This window comes from Ursus arctos, unplaced genomic scaffold, assembly GCF_023065955.2.
Source record: "Ursus arctos isolate Adak ecotype North America unplaced genomic scaffold, UrsArc2.0 scaffold_3, whole genome shotgun sequence".
In the NCBI taxonomy this organism is placed as follows: domain Eukaryota; kingdom Metazoa; phylum Chordata; class Mammalia; order Carnivora; family Ursidae; genus Ursus; species Ursus arctos.
This window is the reverse complement of record NW_026622985.1, coordinates 42,794,218-42,817,819: the sequence shown is the minus strand read 5'-3', so window position 1 is coordinate 42,817,819 and position 23,602 is coordinate 42,794,218. Positions and strand designations below refer to the sequence as shown.

The window sequence follows — 23,602 nt, the reverse complement described above, 5'->3', positions numbered from 1 at the left end:
CTGTGAAATTTTATTCTCTTTAACAGACCAGCCTATACCAGTATGTTTATCGTCAGAGGTGATGTTGTAATAGGATAGAAGTTTCTGGATACTTAAAGGACAGACTCCATTGGTGAGATTTTCAAACTCCATGAAGTTTGGAATGGGTGGTTCTTCGTAATATTGACAACTCAAATTGTGTTCTGGGTTCTAAAAAGAGAAAACATTTTAGAAAAGCATAATAATGAAAATAAGATTTTCTGTGCAATTTTTAAAAAATTATCAACTCACTAATTCATTTTGCCATGAATATGTTCAACAGTATTAGCCTGTTAAGAACCTGTCCAAAAAAACAAACGCATGTGGAGGAAACCTGAGGGGTCGTTTCAGAGGGTAACCATGCGTGGCTCACGAGTGGCACCGTGAGTGGTTCAGAATGGCAGTGGACGCAGCTGAAGAGCTGGGGACCAAATCAGGAAAGGCCTTACACCCCATGCTAGGAGTGTGATATTAGCCTCTGAGCAATGATTTGATACTTAATGTGTCATTATTTCTCTGGGGAACCTCAACTAATAGGAATGGGAAACCACCGAAAGGTTAAAACCAGGGAGTAATGTGATCAGTTGTACACTGTGGAGAGTAATGTCAGTGGAAGTTCATTCTTCTGTTCACTTTATAAAAAGTGTATTCATTTTGTAAAAAGTGTGCACACGCATACATTTAGTACCTAGTATGTGTTAGGTACTGGGATGGCATTAAGGTTACAAACATAAAAAAATAAGTAAACACAACCCTTGCCCCCTGAATGAGTTAAAGTACTCACAATATTCATTTGTTAGAAGGGAGATCAAGAGATTATTGACAAGCCCCAACAAGGAATAATGGGAGCAGAAATGGCAGCTGCTTGTAAGATGGATTAGGGAGGTATCCCTAGCAAGACCCTAGCAAAACAAATGTAGAGGTGATTAAGGAGTGAAAAATAAATAGAAGATGATTCCCAGGTTTCTGTCTTGGAAATAGCACAGAAATAGCTTTCAGAGTGGGACACCGAGCAATTCATTTCAAAGAGCTAAACTATATGGTACACAGATCTAGGTGCTTCACGAGTTTATCCGATTCATAAAGGAATCCTATGGAGTAGGTATTATCCTCCTGATTCTTCTGCAGATAAGGAGACAAAGTGAGGAAGGTTAAGTATCTAAACCGACACATCTTGCATGTAGCAGAGCTGAGTTCAAACTCAGATAGGGCTGAAGCCAGCCCGCGTCCTTTCCCAGCCGCGTGGTGACTGCGGAGTGCTGCCCCTCAGGTGGTCCTCAGATGAGGGAGGAAACAGGATACAGAGCTAGAAGTTCCTTTTAAAAAAAATGTAATTTTTTACAGCTCCACCCCTTCATTTAGACTTTTACAGGACTCTGTAGATCACCAGCGACATAGTGTCCCCATTTGAATCTTCCGGCATGTGAGTTTAACAAGAGAAATTAACAATACTTTGAAAGTCATAAGCAACACATACTTCCTGATTGATTAATTGAATTAGAGAGGTTTTCTCTTAACTACTTGTAAATCATTCACCCAACACCTCGTTGCACCCTTTCAGCCACTGCAAAATGATTTCCATTAGGTATATTCACTGATGCGTGCATGTACTTGGGTCTGATTTACATGCGATAATCCTGTTCCAGCAATAATCCAAGTGTATTTAACATAAAGGTGCTCTCACTGTACTTGTCAAACATTATTTTTAGGCATCATAAAGATACGCTATGCCACTTGTCCAATTGCAAAAAAAGTTCAATGCCAAGTGATATCCTATTTACGTAGCACTTATGTGTCAAGTACCTTTGTATGTCCTTCACAGATACTGCTCATCTATTCTTGACAATGGCCTTATGAGATTATGATTATGATCTCCATCTTACAGATGGGAAAATGAGACATTAGGTAACTTCAGGGTCACGGGGCTAGAGAGCAGGCAGCAGAGCCAGTAGTAGACCCAGAGTCCAGAGTCAGCTCCGAACAGCTGCACTGCACTGCGTCTCATATAAAGGATCTCCATCTTTCAACCCTCAGCCTCCCACTTCCAGAACCAGTTGTCTTCTCAGGTAATAGTAAAAACAAGAGTGATGGAATTCTCCCAACCCATAAAACAAGGGTTGGAAATAGGCTGGAATTCTGAGTCACTGCATTCTATACAGTACGGATTTGAAAAAGCCCTAATCACATGGACCATTTTCTTTCCCCTCCACATAAATCCAGGAACTGACACCTTGAGTGGACTTCATGGCCTACCTCTCGCTCCAGAAGTAAAGCCAGGACTGAATTCCTACTTCTGCAGGCAGGGCAGTGCAGGAGCACCTGAAACCAACCAGTAACTAACCGTGGCCCAGAAGAGAAAGGTAACAGGGTTGAGAACACACATCTCAGGAATCAGAGACCTTGCCAATAATTTACCTGCCACATCATTAATGGGGACTTTGCACTTTTTATTGCAAGAGGAAAAAGCAAAAGGTTTGGATTTAGACAAGTCTAGTGTTTGGGTGTGGCCCTGCCATTTGCTTGGTGAGTGACCCCACAGAACACATCTAATCTCCCAGAGTCTCTGTTTTTCTCATTTTTGAAAAGGAGACTAAAGCTATTTTATTATGTTATATGAGACATAACTATGTAAACCATAAAAGCCATAATAGAAGACAAGATGTTATCATTACAGCTAAGCAACCAGAGGTAATTATCCTTGGTTGTTAGACACATGATCCAATGGGCTGCACCATTCTAAATATGGACTACTGGGTCAAACCTTTTTTCATGGGATAGGCCATATTTCCTTAGTATTTATATGCATAGCAATACCTTTTAAATACACATGTATACATATTCTTTAAAAAAATGGTTGCTTGTATTCTGCTTTCCAAAATACTAGTATTTGGATAATTTGGTTTCTCTTCTTCATCTCTCCCCTTAGTATCTTGGCCATATCGATGGTACCTAATGAAATCTTTTTCTGTGATATGTAAAAGATCTGGGTATTGGAAAAGAGGGGATACAGAAAGAGAAGAAATATTTTTGGTGGGAAAATCCTCACATCAAGCTTGTTTGTTACAAAAGGGTTTAAATCATTTTTCCCAAGCCATTTATTATTGGCAGTCAAGGGTGTGTGTGGGTGTCTGTGCGTGTTTGTGTGTTCTTAGAAAAGCTATGATCTTAAAACCTCTTTCTGAATTACCTTATAAAATTATAGAGTATTACATAAAAAAAATAACAGTGAGGAGAAGAATCCATGTATCATCTGTTGTCAAAAGAGAAGATATCCAAATTTTCTAAAAATAGACTTATACAAGTTTTACGCTAGAAACTGAGTCTACAATTCAGCAAGTAAGTATGCTTTTGGTTTTGTTTACAGAAGAAGGAAATTATTGCAATTATAACTTTCAAGTTTCTATTTCTTCTGAAGAACGTATTTTTAATGGCAAAGGCCCAGCATACTGAAAAAGATTTTATTGTTTCAGAGAAAAATAATTTCCAGGTAAAATCTAGACAGGTAACAATGTTAGTGAAAAGTGATTACAAACCGACCTCTTTTAAGGCGTCTGAGACTCCAAATTACAGCTCTGAATAGAGAATAAAAAGGTCTGGAAGGAAATACAGCAAGTTCAAGATAATAGCTGCCTTGAGAAGCAGGCAAAAAAGGGAGGAAGTCCAGAGGTGGTGGTTAAACTTTACCTATAATGGAGAAACTCCATTTATATTCATTCAGGGCCATTTTAAGTATGACTATAAGGTTTTTGCCTTCATTAATTAGATAATTCATAACTTCATTTATACTGTGCCCCTAGTATTTTTTGGAAATCAAACACAAAGCCTATAAGAACAGATAATTATCATGCATATCAATAATCATATTTTTAATACCAGCACCAAAGTAAATGTACATAATTTTTAACTACTCTTTCATTCAAATGTGAAATACAGGTTTTGCATATCTTTCATATTTTAAAATGTGACCTATTTCTCATGTACTTTCTAAATGAGAAAACGGAAAAATAATTCAAATATGGAAAGACTTCTGAAATCTAACATGAGCTACAAAAAAAAAAAAAAGCATAACATGACACTTTCATAGAACTGGTTATATCCCTTGATTGAGAAATACTCATTTTTCTTAAAAGTTTTGGTTAGATGCGTGGTGCCATTGCATTTAATACTGCAACAATATCCGACAGACGAATTCAAAGACATAGTTCTTTCCTCCACCACAGATATAACTCTGAAAGGAAGGAAGGAAGGAAGGAAGGAAGGAAGGAAGGAAAGAAGGAAGGAAGGAAGGGAGGGAGGGAGGGAGGGAGGGAGGGAGGGAGGAAGGGAGGAAGGGGGGGAGGAAGGGAGGAAGAGGAAAGAAGGAAGGAAGGAAGGAAGGAAGGAAGGAAGGAAGGAAGGAAGGAAGGAAGGAAGGGAGATAAAGCACTTTGTGGATAACATTGTGCTCCTGGTATGGTCATGTCAATAACAAGGCAAGAAGACGAGAACACTGACGTAAGGCTTTGATGATGATCAAATACTAATATGACCTGGAGTCTACCCGGTGATTGCACTGCCCTTGCAGTGAAAGTGTTCTCTATTAATGCTATTAATCTTCTGCTCTGAAGCTTTTTTTAATGAATGTGAACTTAGATCCAACACTGATGGTTTTCTAAATTTAGAGACCAGACATCAAGAAGAATACGTTTGTAATAGTAATTGAAAATTCATGTGAATTTTTAAAAATCTAATTCAATAGCAAATGCTTAGGAACTATCTCTTACATATTAGAAAGAATTTTTGAATGAAGTTTATTTTAAAATTTTTCTTCCTACTGGCTTTTATATTTACTTATGTATTACATTAATTAATCTAGACACACCAACTCTTTCAAAAACCATTAAAAATATTCCCTATGCTATATTTTGGTTAAAATTTGATTCCTGGATCTAGGAGAAAACTAACATTAAATACAAGGGTGAAAAATCCTTGGTATATAGGTTTTGTTTACTAGAGAGCCACAGTTAGCTCTATTCAAGATCCTGTTGATCTTTGAAGGTAGCCTCTAGTAAAGGATAGTAAGTCATGTAATTGGGAAGTAATCATGGTTATTCTCTAGGGCAGTCGAAGGTAGCTCAATATACCACCCCAAAATATGCCACTTTGGTATATTGATTCTTTTCAACTGTAAGCACTTGAAAAACAGCAAAGGCAGACAGAGGCTCTCTCTGAACTCCCCTTATCTAAAGACAGATTCTCCAAAAGGAACTCTATTAGTCATAGATCTCCCCAGGAGTTTCATCAACCATGAAGGACTGACTCTTACCACAGGAGAGAAGACTAGAAGTCCATACCACACCCAGAAAACCATCACATACTATCATACTTCCCATCTATTTTTTTGAAGGCACATTCATCTTTCCTAAAATCACTTTTCTCCCTTAAAAGGCCTATGCCCTTTTCCTCTTTCTCTACTAAGATAGTATTTAAGCCTGAATTCTATGAGTTCCTCATTTTTTCCTGGGCATCTCTCATGTATACATGAGTTGGACATGTTAATAAACTTGTTTTTCCCTTGTTAATCTCTCTCTTATAGGGATCTCAGCTAAGAACTCAGAGGGGAGAGGATACCAGAAAAGTTATAAATATTAAATGGTAACATCATTTATAATGAGTGGGGCATAAGCTATATCTGACACAACCCCTAAAAATTTCCATTACTATATGGAAATGGGAATGGAAGAGAAATCTTTTGATATGAAATCCACGTATGTCTTCATAAAAGAACTTTCCCCTATTCACAACCACATTTCTGTAAACCTGTCCCGAATGGCAACTACTAAAATTAAAATATAATTATGCCTAGTGTCTTGCAAGCCAATAAAGGGTAAGTGCATATGATGTTTTCTCTTCTCTGGAATAATTCAAAAGCACACCAGGATCACTTTTTAATTTATTTCATTATAATGGTAAAATGCTCACAGTAAAAATCTCGAGCTGTTCAGAGGGTAAAAAGCAAAAATCAAAAGTCCCTTTTACCCAAAACAACCCTGCAGTTTTACTCCACAGAGGTATACACTGTTTACAGTTTCCTGTGCATCGTTCCAAAAGTCTTGTAACTTGAATTTTTAAGTCCTCTCAAAGGGTAGAATTATCTTGATTTGTACTAAAATAAAAAGAAATGAGTAATGAATATGATGCAATTAAGGCATCAATTGAAAACTTTCTCATGTAGAACATTTTGATTTTTGGCGCATACATAGAGGGTATCTGTGCAAATAATCATACGGGAATGACAGAACTATCACACTCAAAAGGAAAACTTACAAGTTACCAGAATATTACTGTTTATCACCTAGACAATCTCTTGGATCGGCATAATAAAAAATCACTTTAAATATCAAGTTTTGAATATTTTGCATAAAATTTTTTATTCTATGGGCATCTGGGTGGCTCAGTCAAGCAGCCAACTCTTGTATTTATTTGCGAGAGAGAGCAAAAGTGGGGGGAGGGGCAGAGGGAGAGGAAGAGGGACAAGCAGACTCCTTGCTGAGCTTGGGGCCTCACGCTGGCGAATGCAGGGGGTCCCAGGCAGGATGAAGAGCCAGAGGCAGTAGGCCAACATAGGGCCTTGATCCCAGGACCCCAAGATAACCTGAGCCGAAGTCAGACACTTAACTGAGCCACCCAGGTGCCCCTAAGCATCCAGACTCTTGATTTCAGGTCATGCTATCAGGGTCTGGAGATAGAGCCCTGTGTCAGGCGCCATGCTCAGAGGGAGTCTGCTTGAGATTCTTCCTCTGCTCCTCTCTCTGCCTCCCCCTGGCTCACATATGCGCACATGCACTCTCTCTCTCTAAGAGAAAAAAAATTCTAAACTCTACTGGAAGAAAATCAGTAATAATTTTGGATTGGATAAAACCCTGGCTAATTTTAATGCAATTTGTGGAAGTCTTGTGTGTTTGATGGATAAATGTTTGCCCACTCAAACCATCTGCATCACCATTTTTAAAAACTTGTAACAAATGGCAGTATTAATTCCAAAACACAGTCTCCAAATAGGCCAAAGATTTCTGGAGAGCAATAGAACTGACACAGACATTAGGAAATCTCTTTAGTGACATGAATGAAAAATGCAAAAGAAAATCTTTTTCATTCTAATGAAGGAAGAGAGGTAAGTATGGTGAGAAAGAATTATGAGAACAGAGCGGGCAGGATTCCAAGTCACTTAATTATATCCAATTTATTTTCATTTGCAATGTATATTAATTTCAAAGTTCTTCATACTGCAACTAAGTTCTTCTCAAAGTCAGTAATAAATAATCCTCACAAATGCACAAATAATAAAATAGTTGTTAATAGGTATTTATTAACTCTCTATAGATTAAAATGAAATTACCTGAGAATAAAAACAAAATGACAAATGATCACAGTGACAAAATAGTTTAATAAACCCGCGTCCCTGCTTAAAAAAAAAAAAAAAAAAAAAAAAAAAGGTTAAGTAATCCTAAGAAAGAATGCATAGCTCTGGGAAGGGGTCTTTGCCTTTCTTGGCATATAGGTTTTCTGCAGCAAACATACTTATGATGGCTTTTCTTCTGTTAACCTTAGAGAAAATGTATTATATTTATGGAGATACACCTATATAGATAATATACATATATAATATATATATCTCCATCCCTCCTAGTCTTTTTTTTAAGATTTTACTTATTTATTTGAGAGAGGGAGAGCACAGAGAGAGAGTGAGAAGCAGACTCCCTGCTGAGCAGAGAGCCCCACGACTGGATCCCGGGACCCTGAGATCATGACCTGAGCAGAAGTCAGCAGCTCAGCTGACTGAGCCACCCAGGCGCCCGCCTCCTGTTCTTTCATCACAGAAAATCACTAAAACCACCAGTAGCTGTGTGCTGGGGTGCGTACCTACCTGAGCCTTGAAAATACATCTGGTCCTTAGCAAAACTCATCTGGACAGAGAAAAAAAAGTCTTAAAAACGAAAGTCAGATGTGGAAAAAGCAAGTTATCCAAATCTTGTTTTGCCTTTGACTTCAAAGGACTCCGATATGGGATAAACTTTGAGGAATATGAAAAGAGAAGGATTTGGCTGAAAGTACAGAAGGATAAAATCAAAGTACAAAGTTGTGAGAAAGCCGAAAAACCATTTCACTGCCGTCAGGGCCATTGGCTGTGCAGTTCGAACAAAACCAAGTTCACTCAGACTTGTCAACTAACTGAAGAAGGAAGTGATGCTAATGACGGCATTTTAATTGTTTTAATTGATAATATAACTTACTTAAACTTGAAGAATTTTTTCTTTTTATCCAAAGCCAAAGTCAACTGATGTGTATTATTGAGTACTACAAGTTTTTATTAACCATTAATTCTGAATGTGGAGATTAATTAATTATTCAAGTATGCTTGGGGTAAAAAAAAAATCACTACAGTGCTTGTTGGAATTTCTAAAAATCAACATTTTACATATAATTAAGGGTAGTCTACTTTAACTATAGTATATCTACTCAAAGATGTCATTACTTATTACTCTAGTAATGCAAACATCAATCAAAAATATTTTTTAAACTCTCTTTATAATGAAATTTTGGGCCCTTGAAGAAAATTACCTCCAAACTTCCATAGGATTTTTAATGGAACTCTTTTGTTCTGGCTACAAATCAGTATCTCTCTTGTGCAAAATTTTTAAATTTAAACATAAATATAAAATAAAATCATTCATAATTTCTTTACCACATTAACCTTTTTTTAACCTTTTAATATATATTGTTCCAGAATGTTCTTATGAATTTGTCACATGGAAATATTTTACATGATGGTATCATTCTATATATGCTTCCTTTTCCCTAAGATATATGTTATATGTGCTATACAACATACATACATATATAGTGCTTATATACAATACATACATATATAAAGTTAGTAACATGATTATATATATATATATTACTAGAACTTTCTATGTTAATAAACATGCCTCATTAAATTCTTTATTAGTGAGTAGTCTTTTTACTGAATGAATCTAACAAAAATTTCTTAACACTGTTTTCCAAACAACTTTCTGAAGGTCTTTTAAGATGTTCCAAATTATAAGAAGGGAAGGAGAGAGTGTTGTGGATCAAACAAAGTTAAAACAGTTGTAAAAGTCTTAATTGCAGGACTTCTTAGAGTGTTCAGTATGCTAATTCAAATCATGAACTTTCAAAAGTACAATATTTTATGATGCATTTACAAAACAAAATAAGCAACTGGATTTTTATTTGGTAAAATCCTATTAAGGTTCTGACTTACTCAATTTCTAGGGTATGTACCTGGAAAAACTCTGATTTAATCATGTCCCTAACTTTGGGTTTTTAGGCTGTTTTAATTTTATTAACTCTTCTTAATAATGCTTTAATAAACATTTTCAGAATTCACCTTTGAGCATTTTTCTGATTATTTCCTTCAAATAAGTGTTTAGACATAGACTTCCTGGCCTATTCACAGATTGAATGATTTGATACATATCACCAAACTGTACCCCAAAATCTATCAATTTACATATAGCACTTTCTGAGATGAGTTTCCCATAAATTAATCAATACCTGTTATTACCATTCCTTAAATTAACTTCTATTTTTTCCTGCTCTGATTGCTTAGCCACTTTTGACTTAGTCAAAAGCCTTACTTCTAATTGACGGTTCGTAACCTCTTATGTAATAAAGCACAACAACTTGGGGATATGGATAGACTGTAAGAAAAAATTAATCTATGGAGTCTCACAAACTGCCATTCTCTCTTCCCCTGTCTCATCTCCCATCATCACCACTGGCTCTCAGTTTCACAAATTTAATTTCTATGGCACAGCAAGAAAGGCACATGTGAAGTCACACCTGACTAACTTCTTAGGTCAATGGCATCCTGGCACCACATTGCAAAAATAAAAATTAAAATGCATGCAGTGAAGGTTTTCAAATCTCCTAACCTCTACCCAGTCATTGTCCCTGCTCTACTAAAATCGTGCTAGAACTAATAGATAGCCTAACAGCGCACCTCAAAGAAGAAGAGAATTCTCCAACCAAGAATTTCCAATCATTCAGGGAAAGCCAAAACGATGAGAGAAGCAACAAACCAAGAATGGGAAAATCTGGTCTAATTAACACAGGTAATAGAACACTCAAAAATAAGAGTTTTGAATTTTGAAAGGGTTATTAAATCTTCAAAAGAAAAATAGGAGAAAGGATGAACAAAAACAAAATCTCATATTTTCATTAGTTTTACTAAACCGACAAGAAAAAATTAATCCTTACCTTATGTAATTGTTCCAAATTACATAAAAATGGAAAAAAGCCACCCAAAACTTCATTTGTTAAGGCTTTCCTAACACTGGAATCAAAATCAGACAAGGACTACGTAAGAGAAGAATTTTATGAACGTAGATTCAAAAATCCTGAATAAAATATTAGCAAACTAAATACAGCAACATATAAACAAAATAATATGTCATAACTACAGTCTATTCAAAGAACAGAAAAATGGTTTAGTATGAGAAAATGTGTTCCTGTAACATCGACATTAAAAATTTGAAGAATAAATTCTTTTTATCCTAGAAGTTGATGAAGAAAAAAAGAATTCAATATGTTTCAATGTCCCTTCACACAAAACAAGAAAAGCTCTTAGCAAACCAGGAGTTAATAAGGAATATCCTATTCTGTTAAAAACTTTCAGTGAACATTATAGATTAACAGTGGGATAGCAAAAAAATGTGTTTAGTATTACGAGCAACACAAATTTGTCACCACTCACAAATTTTTGAAGTACTAAGAATAGCTAAGAGTGAAAGGAAACTGGCACTCTCTTATGCAGTCTCCGTAATCCGGCCACCTGGGAGGGGGAGCTGCAGACTGTGGGACCTGCCAACTCTGTGCACTCCCATACTAACACATGGGCATAGCAACAGAAAGGGCTGGAAATAGGTGAAGGGGATTCAGAGCACACTTATGTTGATGAGCACTGAGTAACATATAGAATTGCTGAATCACCATATTGTACATCTAAACTAATATAACACTATGTTAATTATACTGGAATTGAAATTTTAAAAATAAATAAAACTATAAAAAAGGGGGGGAAAGGCCTATATGGGATGTGAACTACAACATTATTTATAATTGTTAAGAATTGGAAATAATCTACTATACTACAAAGCTATAGTAATCAAAACAGCATGATACAGACATATAAATCAATGGAATAGAATAGAGAGCCCAGAAATAAACCCGCACATATGCAGTCAATTAATCTACAACAAAGGAGGCAAGAATATACAATAAGGAAAAGACAGCCTCTTCAATAAATTGTGTTGGGAAAACTGGACAGCCACATACTAAAGAATGAAACTGGACCACTATCTTGTACCATATACAAAATACATTTAAAATAAAAACTTGAACGTTAAGACCCGAAACCATAAAACTTCCAGAAGAAAACAGTAGCAGTAAGCTCTTTGATACTGCATTATTTACAATAGTTGAGATATGGAAGTAAATAAAGAGTCCACTGAGAAATGATTGGATAAAGAAGAGGTGGTATGTGCCCGCCCCCCCCCACACACACACACAGAGGACTATTACTAAGTCATAAAAAGAAAGAAATCTTGCCATCTGCTGCAATATGGGTGGACCTAGAGGTATTAGGCCAAGTGACAGAATTCAGACAGAGAAAGCCAAGTACCATATATGTGAAATCTTAAAAAAACAAAACAAAATAGAAACAGACTCATAAATACAGGAAATTATTGATGAGCAGAGAGTGAAGGGTTTGGGAGTCAGGTGAAATAGGTGAAGGAGATTAAGAGGTACAAACTTCCAGTTATGAAGTAAGTAATCACAGGGATGTAATGTGCAACATAAGGAATATAGTCCATAATATTGTAAACTTCATATGGTAACAGACGGTAACAAGACTTACGGGGATTCATTTCATAGTATGTAGAAATATCAAATCGCTATGAGGTACACCTGAAAACTATTAGGATACTGTATGTCAATTACAATTCGATTGTTTTAGAGTCAGAAGTAACCTAAAGGTCCATAAATAGAGGAGTTGTTAAATAAACCATGCTGTATCTACTACATTACTAACACAGAGAAATCTCCAAGACATATGGTTGGGGGGAGAAAGGAAAAGCAAATAGCAAAAAATTATGTACATTACGCTGTAATCTACATTTTAAAAGAAGACCAAATGGGGGTGCTTGGGTGGCTCATTCAGTTAAGCTTCTGACTCTCGGTTTCAGCTCAGGTCATGATCCAAGGGTTGTGGGACTGAGCCCCACCTCGGGCTCCCTGCTCCACAGACAATCTGCTTAAGATTCTCCCCCTCTCCCTCTGTCCCTTCCCTGCAAGTGCTCTCTCTCTCTCTCAAATAAGCAAGTAAATCTTTAAAAAAAAAAAGAGAGAGAGAGAGAGCAAATGATATCATGTTTTTTGCAGAGATATATATAATTATGAAAGAATCCCCACCAAACTGATAATAGATGTCATTTCTGAAAAGTGATTATGGATGTGGTCACAAGGGACTTTAGCTTCATCTGCAATGATTGAATGAGACTTAACAATAGTTATGTAATTATACATAAACACATTTCTAATTATTAGAGACCAATAAATGATATTTTCCCAAATTAATAAAGTATTAAATTTGCTTACTTAATTTTTAAGAGAATGTTTCCACAATGACAGTAATCCCAAATTTCTAAGAAAGATACTAGACTTGTGAGTATACCAGAATCAGCCTTATGACAGAAGGCTAATTACCTAGGGAGATAAATTTAGATAGATGAGACCAGAATTAGCCTTAAAACAAATCAGAACAAACAACAACAACTACAAAAAAAACCTCAGGAAATCAACTATGTCCCAGGTTTTTCCTTATACATTATTTTTTTTAAGATTTTATTTATTTGAGAGAGCGAGCAAGCAAGGGAGAGGGAGCATGAGATGGAGGGAGGGCAGAGGGAGAAAGACTCCCCACTGAGCAGGGAGCCTGAGGTGGGGCCCAGGAGCCTGAGATCATGATACGAGCTGAAGGCAGACGTTTAACTGATAGCGCCACCCAACAGCCCTATGTATTATCTTTTGATCCAATGAAATGGAAACTATGAATTCTAGATTCCTTTGCACTAACCAATCCTGTTCTCCTATGTATACAGGTTCCCCAAATCTTCCTGGGGGGAAAAAATCACAATTCTCATTTGCTACAGAACTTTTAGAGCCCTCTCAATCCCCACGCATCTCCTCCTTACCCCAGAGAAAGAAGCAGGGTTGTCTAAGACAATTCGGATGCATGGCTAGCACGGAGGGTCCGTGGACGAGGAAGGCAGAGCTAGAATCCTACCATTCCATTACTAGTGTTTGAGCTCCAAACCGGGAGGGCTAAGATTTGGTTCCTGCTTTGCTCTGTTACTTGGTCAAGGCTTGAAGCTTGTGTTTCTCATTTGGAAAAAAAGGAAACTAGATCAGCTTCTTTCCAATTCTATAATTTGATGGCTGTATGTTTCACTGGTCAGCATGCACCGAAAAACACCATTATCCATTAAAAGGTCTTGAGCCAACACCTGTCATGGTAATGTTGGGCCTGCCCACAAAAATTGTATCCTTTGAGACATTAATCACTAATATAATTACCAAACGTTGTCAGAGAAAACTCACTTATTGCGAAGTCATCTGGAATTACAAAGTAACATGGGATAAGAGACAGCACAGTTACTGACACGAATACTCCACCGAAAGAGCAGGGGTGTTGTGTTCACATGAACCTTACTACAATCCCTTATAAAGACTCATTTGTATGAAAGCAAAAGCTTCACATCGATTTTGTTCGAGAGACTGCTACTTGATTTCTCAGGAAGGTGTTTTGAGCAAGGGTGTGTTATTCAGCTCTAAGTAGAGCTGGCCTTATTCATCGGCAAAGAAGGGTGGGCTTCATGGAGGGCAAAAACTCACCTGTCCTAAAGTAACTCTTCAGAGGACTTGCTATGGTACCGCCTCCCCTCTTCCAGGCTCCAATTCGCCTTTCCCGGGTTCAGGTCATGGCGAAGAAAACCAGACTGTGAGTGACAGGAAAGCAAGCATACTAAAATGAGTTAGCACACAGAGCAGTGTTGACATACCTCTTAGGTTGTTAGAGACCAATGCAGGGTGCTGAACCAGAAGTGGAGGGTGCCTCCAAGAACATCAGGCAGCCAAGCTGGGGGACACGGGGCATCGCTCGGGAAGGGAAGGCAGGGCAGAATGGGGTGCTCAAGAGGAAATACTTGGCAAGCTGAGTTGGATGAAGGAGGGGAGACGCGAGGCGCCTTGGCTTGGGGTGATACTTTTGCCAGAAGCTATAATTAATTTTAATCGTTTCAAAAGTCATTTTGCTAAATTATTTTTTGTTTTTTGCTTCACTACTTCTTGTAAATGGTGCTGATTCATCACATTTAATTCTGCTCCTGGACTTCTCTGATTTTGTTTTTCCTGAGTGAACAAGTCAACATCCTGCAAAAGGGCTTACTATCTGAAAGTAACGCCCACTGAAAGACAGTAGCGCCAGCCTGCCCAAGTCCACGCTAACCGGCGTAATTGCATCTCCTCCCCGAGTGTTCTGAGGATAATCACCAGCTCCACCTCACCCAGCCCCTCTGACAGCCAGAGAGGAATAAATCAGAGCAAAATCTCTCTCAGTACTTATAATGGATATAAAAGCAGGATGGAAACTTCATGACTAACTACAAAAAAGAAAAATAAATCAGATAATTGGAGGTAGAGATGTATGATGTATGTATGATGTATGTATTTATGATGATCTGAGAGATGTATCTCAGAAATGAGAGAGAGATGTATATGTTTATCCAAGCCTGTTGAAGTACCAGACTAAAACTTTCTGGGTTAGTTACTGATCAATAACAGGGAGAATGAGAGAATATCTATTTGAGACTGAATGTTAGGCAATTGAAGGCTGAAGTGATTCATGATGGATTGCTGCTGTTGGTCCAGTATCTTTGAGTTCCCTGGATAGTCATCCGGAATCCACGCAGACAACTGGACTGGAGTGATTTATGGAACACTCAATGAATTCTATTGACTCTGCAGGTAAATTTGATATATTCAAACAAACCCATTTATGTGGAATTGCTCCACCAGATATTATCTATGGAAGTTATTTTAAATGGCCAGGGCACCGATCATTTGTACTGACCACCTTTACCTTTTGCATACTAAACTTCATTTAGTATGGTTGTTTTTCAACAGTTGATTTTGCACCATCCAAATGTTACTGGCCTCTTTCTTTCAAAATTTGGCAACTTCAATTCCCAGTTCTGATGGTGCTCTTACCTGAAAGGAAAAAAATACTAAAATTCACTTCATAGACATGCATTTCCTTTAAGAAGATTCATTGTCCTTTCTGGGAGCACAGAGTTAGACCCTTTTAAATCTCCATGGCAAAAGGCTTAATTCCTTCAATTGAATTTAAGTGCTTGTATCATAAACCCAGGAGAAAAACAAAGATAAGAACTGCCAAATAAACATACCTTTCCAAAGCAGTCAAAATAACACCTACTTTCACTTTTACTCTTGCTTGCTATGAAGTTTTCTTACTGCCATTGGAGGGGATAAAACTTTCTGAATTCTGGGCTCAATACGGGAATGGCCAAATGAGTTTTCCCAAGCATTCTAACAAAGAAGTGACTTAGAAAGAAGAGGTTTCTGTTCCTGCTGTGCTCTAAGTCCTTCCGTGGCATTCCAGTTTCTGTAACTTTACAAAATAAGCAAGCCACAACCTGTTCTAAGAACATTTTTTAATAAATGAATTTGATACAGGATATAAAATGGTACATAAAGCCTAAGTGTTATCCCTGCTGATCTTCTACTGACCCATCTTAGGTCAATCCTATGTCATCCTATTAGTGAGAGAATTAAAAACCTCAGGTGATCTCAAAAAAGGCAATCACTTTCACGCTGAGCACCATTTACCTATGTTAAAGTTACAACAGACACCCACATCCAAAAGAAAGAAACTAAATTCCTACCTCACACCACCCTACACACATTCAGAAAAATTAACTCGAACTCACTCACAGGTTTAACTCTAAACTAAAACTATAAATAGCATCAATAGCACAATGACAAAAGGCAAAGTAGATAAATTTGCCTTAATCAAACTTAAAAACTTTTTGGCTGCACATCATGAAGAAAGGAAACACAGAATAGGAGAAATATTTATAAGTCAAACTGATAAAGGTCTCAGATCCAGAAAATATAAAGAACTCTTACAACTTAATAAAAAAAGACAAGCATCCTAATTAAAATGGGGTTTAATTTTAATGGGCATTTCTCCCCAAAATAGATACCAATGGCTAAGAACATGAAAAGATGTTCAAAATCATTTGTCACTGGGGAAAGGCAAATCAAAACTACAGTGAGATACCATTTCACAACCACTAAGATGGTTATAGTTTAAAAAAAAAAAAGACAATAAACTTTTCGTGAGGCCATGGAGGAACTGGAATCCTCATGCCTAGCTGGTGAGGATGTAAAATGGTACACACACTCTGGAAAACAGGGCAGTAGTTCCTCGAGATGTTAAACATAGAATGACCCACCGATTCAACTCCTAGACAATAAAGAAATATGAAAACATATGTTCACACAAAGACTTGTACATGAACGTTGATCACAGCATTATTCTTAATGGCCTGAAAGTTGAAACAACCCAAATGTACAAAAACTGATAAACAAAATGTGATATATTCATATACATACGAGGAAATATTTGTCGACAAAAAGGAATGAAGCATTCATATATGCTACAACACGCACCAACCTCTAGAAGATTAGGCAAATGAAAGAAGCCAGTCACGAATGGCCAATGGCACTCGGCCTGGAGTCTGCTTGAGATTCTCTCTCCCCCTCTACCCTTCCCCCCTGCTCGCGCCCACTCTTTCTCTCAAAATAAATAAAATCTTTTTTTAAAAAAGGCCATATTTTGTATGATTCCACATATAGAAATGTCCAGAATTGGCAGACCTATAAAGATAGATCAGTGGTTGTCTAGGGCTGGGCAATAGCAGGAGAGAGGGGAAATTCAGGGCACTGGTGGACAGTGACTGCCAAAGTATGTAAGTTTTGGGAGGATGATAAAAATGTTCTAAAATTTGATTTGGTGAATGGTTGCACAATTATGTAAATACACTGAAAACCATTGGGTTGTGCATGTTAAATTGTAAATGACATGCATATAAATTGTATCTCCATAAAACTGTTTTTTTTAAAGGCATGCATTAAAAAAAAAAAACTATGCAGAAAAAAATCACACCATCACGTTCTCCCTCTAAAGCTTCCATTCTGATACTGTACTCTCAGTCATACAACGTTGCATGTACGGGATTCAATTCCACTGTTTATCTGGTGTTCCTAAAACTTTGTTACTCCATTATATATGAAATATTCTACTATTCGACACCAAGCAAAACTACACTCTTTTGTTATGGGAAAAAAATTAAAGCCAAATTTATTCCTCAATCATTTCCTAAGAATATTGTAAGTAAAAGAAAACTTACGATGCTATATGATGGGGGTCTTACAGCTTAGGGTAGTGTGGTATTCTTTTGAATCTCTGTGGTAGCATCCTGCAGAGACTTGGAACTGAGCTAGCGACCGCTCTCAGAATGTTCTAATGCAGTCATTCATCTTCTAGTATTGATCATCTTGTTCTGCTGGTTGGCACACTGACATGGCTGAGCCCACAACTGGATCCAGATTTGTCTGGGCATGGTTGATAGAGCACTGCTTTGGCCCTACAGGGAAGTGAGGAGCTCTGCGGAAAAAATCTAATGGGAAGAGGGCACTAGGCAGACCAGGTTAGCCCAACAGCCATGGTAGGTCAGAAGGGGGGAGTAAAGTGCTCTGTGGCCTCTGTCTCTCTGATTTGCCTTCCAGTCCCACCTCCAGGGCTTTATGTCTGACATCTATGACAGAGGGTAAACCGTAAGAACTGAAGAAAACAGATCTCTTTACCAAAAAGGAAATCATAAACATCCGGGCTTATAGCTTTACGTTCCTCACCCATGCACTTCGACCCCCAAAATAAAGTATAGAACAGTGCGTACAGCACACCATCATTTGTGTAAGAAACAAGTATGTTCATTTTGCATTCAGCGGTATATACGCAGAATTCTGAAACGAGTAATAAGAACTGATAACATATGTTAACTCACATGGGGAGTTTGGGGTCCAGAGATACGTATGGGAGGGAGGTTTTTAGTATTTTCTTTTGTATCTCTTCCGTACTTCACAATTTTTTGAACCATATGGGTAGATCATCTGTTCAAAAATAAGATTAAGAGTGCCATATACATATATAGGGGATATATACACATACATTCATAAATATATGCACAGATGCATATATTTATATAATTTATGTAATTTATATACATAAATATATACCTATACATATATGTATCTATGTGTGTATATGTGTGTGTGTGTGTGTGTGTGTGTGTGTGTGTGTGTGTACCTTCACTAGGACAGCTCTGTTTACCTGAAAAACACAAAATAATCAACTGAAAAATTATCAAAAGCCATAAGAGGACTTACTAATGCGGATACTTAAAAAAAAATTAGTTCACAAAAATTGGTAACTTTCCTATATTAAACAAACACACATATATAATACCAAAAAAAAGGAAATGTTACCATTCAAAAAAGCATCACAGCTGTAAAATAGAAGAAATAAATGGATAAACATATTCTGAAATAAGACCTAGGTAAAGAAAACTTGAAAATTTTAATAAGGAATACATAACTAGAAATGTATCTTGTCCTTAGATATAAATACACGATATGGCAAAGACAGCAGATCCCCCTGAATTAATTCATAAATTCAATGTAATTAACAACAAAAGTACAAATGTAATTGTATACTTTGCAACTTGGTAAGAATTCTACGGGGAAAATGGAAAATAAAGGTGTGGAAGTGTAAGGATGCTAGAATAGCTGTAATAAACATGAAAAAGTGGTCATGGAGAGCTAGCCCTTCACGCAGCTAAAACATATACTTTAAAATATGACAGTGCTTCAGGGGCACCTGGATGGCTCAGTTGTTAAGTGTCTGCCTTCGGCTCAGGGCGTGATCCCAGGGTCCTGGGATCCAGCCCCGTATCGGGCTTCCCACTCCGCTGGGAGCCTGCTTCTTCCTCTCCCACTCCCCCTGCTTGTGTTCCCTCCCTTGCTGACTGTCTCTGTCAAATAAATAAATAAAATCTTTTTTAAAAAATATGACAGTGCTTCAGGAACAAAGGGACAGAATCCCAAACTGGAGTCAAAATGTATGTGATCATTTAGTATATGATAAAGGTGGCTTTACAAATTAGCTGGAAAAGGCTGGTTACATCAGTAGTGATACTGAGAAAATTAGTCATTTGTGGAGTCACTTGTGGAGGAAAATTGAGATCCTTTATATGAAAATACATTTCAAATACATGAAATATTTCAAAATAAAACCAGAACTATGCTATGAAAACAATGGGCACTTAGGGGGAAAAACAAACAAAAAACTACAAATGGAAAGGTCTTTTTTTTTTTTTTTTAGATTTATTTATTTATTTTAGAGAGAGGAAGAGTACAAGCAGGGGGAGGAGCAGATGGAGAGGGAGAGACACAATCTCAACCAGACTCCACACTGAGCTCAGAGCCCAACACAGGCCTTGATCTCACGACCTTGAGATCATGACCTGAGCAGGAACTAAGAGTCACACGCTTAACCAATTGGGCCACCCAGGCACTCCAAGGCCATTCTATCACACTTCCACACCTTTATTTTCCATTTTCCAGAACCCTATAAAAGAAATAATTGATAGACTTGCTTTCATAAACATTACTAATCTCCACATAGCAAGAAATTTAATTAACAAAGTCAAAAGATGAATAAAACACTGGGAGAGTTTATTTACAACACATGTAAATATGCTTTAATTGCCTTAATATACAATTGTCAAACCACTAGAAAAATGGGCAAATAGCAACACTGACTCAAGACAGAAAAAAGATAAATCATATACATTGGACTGTGAAACAGAAACGAAGTACATTTTTTTCCTTTCAATATGCAAAGATGAAAAATATTGATAACAGTATTGGTGAAGCATAGAAAAATAGGAACTATGATCATTGCTGGTTTCAGTGAAAATGGTACAGTCTCTTCGGGGGGTTATTTGGCATTATCTATATTATCTATCAAAATTCTGAAGGTAGGGGTGCCTGGTTGGCTCAGTTGGTTAAGCATCTGCTTTCAGCTAAGGTCATGATCTCAGGGTCCCAGAACTGAGCCCAACATAGGGCTCCCTGCTCAGCGGGAGTCTGCTTCTCCCTCTGCCCCTCCACCCACTTGTGCTCTCATGCTCTCTCTCTCAAATAAATAAAATATATTTTTTTTAAAGAAATTCTAAAGGTAAGAAATTTCATTCAACAACTCTGCAGAGAAACACATTTACGTAGGCAAAAATGGAGGTAGAGGGTATTCATTTAAGAAATTAAGCCAAATATTAGGTAAAATGTGGACATACATTGATACAAACCTGATTAAGTAAATAAATGTGTATTATACCACTGTTAAAAATAGTGAAATAAACCCAAGAGTGATATGGGAAAAAATCTCCAAAATAAATGTTCAGTAAAAAAAGCACTATATATATATATATATATATATATATATATATATACACACACACACACACACATTATATACGTATATCTATATATACACATTATATATACATGCATATATATACACATACAAATTGTGCATAATATTATTTCTGTTTATGTAAAATTAGTTTCATATATTTTTACAAATATGTCACTTATATATTTTACATATATGGAAAATTCTGTGAAAATGAGTCAGAAACCATTAACACTGGTTGCTTCTGCAGCAGGAGTGGGGTTGGAAGGTAGTGGTGTAGGATGTGTGGGAGACTTTTTCATTTCAACACATTTGTACAATTTGAGTGTTTTTACCAAGTGTGTGTGTGTTTACTCACAGTAACTATTTCAAGATAAATCATTTAATCATTTGAAAATGTAATCATACATATATAATATTTGACCAAAAATTATCTTAATTGCTTCCTTACTGCAGGAATCCTAACTCAGAGACAGTTCCTGGCAACTTAGGCTTGCCGTCTGCTGTAACGCCTGACCATGGATCTGCTTTCGTCTATGGTGTGTTAAGGGTGTTTATGAGCAGGAAACAGATCTAATCTTTACTGCCAGTTTCTATCGGCTCAAAGGTCAGACTAGAAGATGATGAAAATAAGCATGCCATGCAGCGGTGAACTAGAGGGCATTGACCAAAACTTCCCACTAGGTTTCTGGTCATTTAAAAACGGATTACCCAAGAGCAGCCCATTCTGCAAAACATTCATACGGCACCATTTAAGACTTGCACTTGCTGTTGTTGTTCGTATGTAGCTGGGAAATAACAACACACAAAAAAATGTAACACCCCTCTGCTGTACTCATCCTGCAACTATGTGTGCCTAAAGAGTGGGGCTGGATTTGGTACTATACAAGCAAACCATGAAATCCTTGAGATCAAAATTTAGGTGATGGGGTGGGGTGGGGTCAGGGGGTGCCTGGGTGGCTCAGCTGGTTATGCGTCTGCCTCCAGGGTCCTCAGATGGAGGGTCCTGGGATGGAGCCCCTTGTTGGGCTCCCTCTCAGCAGGGAGTCTGCTTTGCCCTCTCCCTCTGCCGCTCCCCCCCAACCACCACTCGTCTGTGTTCTCTCTCTCTCTCCCTCTCTCTCTCTCGTGTTCTCTCTCTCTCAAATAAGTAAATATAATCTTTAAAAAATAAAAATTTAGGTGACGGGATAGTTCTGGTCCCAAATCCAAATTCAAAGTCCAGGTCCACATCCAGAGAGAAAAAGATTGTCAGTGCTTTTCCCAGGGCCATTTTATAAGAGTGGAACCATTAGAAGGACACCTTCTAGAGATTTTTGGCCCCAAGTATCTGACTTTGCCTCATCAGAGTTTCTAGAATTATCAAGCAATTGCTGGAAAGCCTCCTAATATTAGACCCCTGCTCAGCGTATCACCAAAAAGTCTCAGAGGAAGGTATTCTAATTAAATCAACATGTTTATCATTAGGAAAAACAAAACAGTAACAGTATTCTTATCTTTCAGAAAGTAAACTGGAATACAAGTATAAATACTTTTCACAAGTATTTACGCTATCTTATGAAAGGAATATTTCTGAAGAGCCACATAGAAACCAATAGTTTCTGTTTGGGTTATCCTGTATTACTCGTCACATAGTAAGATTGCTAATCGTGCCCTTCTGTGTTCACATGTGCGGTAACTGCACAATTACTTGCCCTGCAAATGCAAAGTGTAGTGAGTAGAAAAGCCTGTACATCCAGCAATAGACTTCTCACACTCTAAGTTAATGCACTGCCAACCAAAAGGCAAAAATGGAAGATATTGCTAGTTCTCTGTGAAATATGCACTGATTTACGTTTATTATTATATTAACAGATGGAAAGATTGCCAGGGAAGTACAATCCATCTTTTGAAACAATCGCTGCCAAGTGAATAATATAACGTAAAAAAAGTTATTTAAAGCTCAAATTAAAATAAAATTTTCCAGCCCTGAGAAAAGCATAAATCAGTATTTTCAAGATTGCCTTGCCATAATCATCAGTCTTTTGATAAAGAAAAAGTACCCAGAGAGTTAAAAGAAGAAGAAGAAGAAGAAGAAGAAGAAGAAGAAGAAGAAGAAGAAGAAGAAGAAGAAGAAGAAGAATTATTATTCTTTGCCCCAATACACATTTCTTTCTTGGATTCTATTTTCATATAAAAAAATAAATTCCATCTGGAGTCTGGGTTTGTAAGTTTGGGAGTGGTGAGAGACTCCTCCCCTGGCCATCACCGACCAACCCCATGTCTGGGTCAGGTGTGGCCTTATATCAATGCCATCTTCATCCCAGGCTCCTGAACACCCATGAAATTTCTTCTTCTAGCTAATGTTGCCTTTCCAAATCTGTCCAAAACTAAATCTAAAGAAATAAGATGCAACAGGAAGAGAGGATTCATAGAATTAGCAAATTGGTCTTAATAGTTTCTTAGTTTTCAATAATAGTCTGAAGTGGGGCTTTTCTTAATATCCAGTGTAAGGGGTTTGAGGGAGCTCTATACCCCAGACATAGCACTGAATTCAAAAATATTGAAGGGAAAATCATCAAAATTAAGAGCATAATTGTGAAGGAAAATTAAAATTTCAATAAATTTCTTTGAATGTCTGCATGAAAGTATATTCTACACATCTGTAGTCTTATTTCTCTCTTCTGGTTTTGGATTCTGTTTCCCAAGTAACATTAATTAATCATGAAGAAAGATCACAGAAGAGGTTTAAACAATAATGCTCATTATTCAGAGACACTTCAAGCTAAAACATGTCATAGAGAACACACTATAAATTTTGGACCTCTGATCTACAAACCTTGTTAACTTAGATTACAGGAATTACTCCTCTTCTCCAATTCCACAGTGTTCGCTGGTGTA

At 37.1% G+C, this 23,602-nt stretch overlaps 1 long non-coding RNA gene across 1 annotated transcript; it reads right to left on the bottom strand.

Moving 5' to 3' along the window:
• Positions 1 to 5,938: 5,938 nt before the first annotated feature.
• Positions 5,939 to 18,419, bottom strand: LOC113260815 (uncharacterized). The gene is made up of 5 exons (XR_008956356.1): positions 18,255 to 18,419; positions 15,245 to 15,372; positions 13,999 to 14,102; positions 7,925 to 7,964; positions 5,939 to 6,163 (listed from the first exon to the last, which is right to left on the bottom strand). It is a non-coding gene; the product is annotated as an uncharacterized LOC113260815 (long non-coding RNA).
• Between the last annotated feature and the right edge of the window lie 5,183 nt (positions 18,420 to 23,602).